Source organism: Dipodomys ordii, unplaced genomic scaffold, assembly GCF_000151885.1.
Source record: "Dipodomys ordii isolate 6190 unplaced genomic scaffold, Dord_2.0 Scaffold69, whole genome shotgun sequence".
NCBI lineage: Eukaryota > Metazoa > Chordata > Mammalia > Rodentia > Heteromyidae > Dipodomys > Dipodomys ordii.
The window spans coordinates 2,002,228-2,003,369 of record NW_012267285.1 but is presented as its reverse complement, the minus strand read 5'-3'; the positions used below and the strand labels follow the sequence as shown (position 1 = coordinate 2,003,369).

General features: G+C 36.4%; 1 protein-coding gene across 2 annotated transcripts in view; it reads right to left on the bottom strand.

Annotated features, from left to right (window-relative positions):
• Cracr2a (calcium release activated channel regulator 2A) overlaps positions 1-1,142 on the bottom strand; it is a 34,197-nt gene that overhangs the window by 26,102 nt on the left and 6,953 nt on the right. The gene's annotated exons all lie outside the window — the stretch shown is intronic.

Below are 1,142 nucleotides of genomic sequence, written 5' to 3'. Positions count from 1 at the left end.
TATCTATCTATGTATCTATCTATCTATGTATCTATCTATGTATCTATGTATCTATCTATCTATGTATCTATCTATCTATGTATCTATGTATCTATCTATCTATCTATCTATGTATCTATCTATCTATCTATGTATCTATCTATGTATCTATCTATCTATCTATGTATCTATCTATCTATGTATCTATCTATCTATCTATGTATCTATCTATCTATGTATCTATCTATGTATCTATGTATCTATCTATCTATCTATCTATGTATCTATCTATCTATCTATGTATCTATCTATCTATGTATCTATCTATCTATCTATGTATCTATGTATGTATCTATCTGTGTATCTATCTATGTATGTATGTATCTATCTATCTATCTATTTATCTATCGTTTACCATCTGTCTATGAGCCATCAATGCACCATTTTTCTATCACCTACCTATCATCTATCAATCTATCCATAATCCATCTGTCATTTATCTAGCCACCTATAATCTGTCTATGCATCCAACTCTCCATCCAGTATCTTTATCCACCCTCTACGTATCTATCTTCTATCTATCCATCCATCTTCCCATCACTTACTGTCTATGATCTGTCTTTCTACTTCTCATCTATTGTCTGTGCATCCACCTACCCACTGTCCACCTGGCCGTCTGTCTGTCTGTCATCTATTGTCTATCTTCTATCTCTAATTCAGCCTGTCATCTGTCTGTCCATTTTTCTATTATCCATCCAGCCATCTTTCCACCTACCTACTCATCTGTGTTCCTATCATTATTATCTGTCATTTAGCCGCCGATGCCTCTACCTATCCGTCAATCTACCTGTCGTCTATCTAATCTATCTAATCTGTTTATCATCTATCCTCACATCTATTCATCTATTTATTGTCTATCTACCCACGTGTCTACCAATCTATCATCTATGCATCTACTCATCCATCAGTCCATCTACCTATCATCTAACTATCTACCCATACATCTGTCTGTCTGTCATCTATTTAACCATGCAATCTGTCTGTCCGTCTGTCTGTCCAGCCATCTATCTGCACCTAGTTCTTGAGACCGTCCATTTGGAGCAAAGCACAGCTCCAAGGACCAAAGCCATAGGGGAGCAAAGGCCTGTGGGAAAGAGACGCGC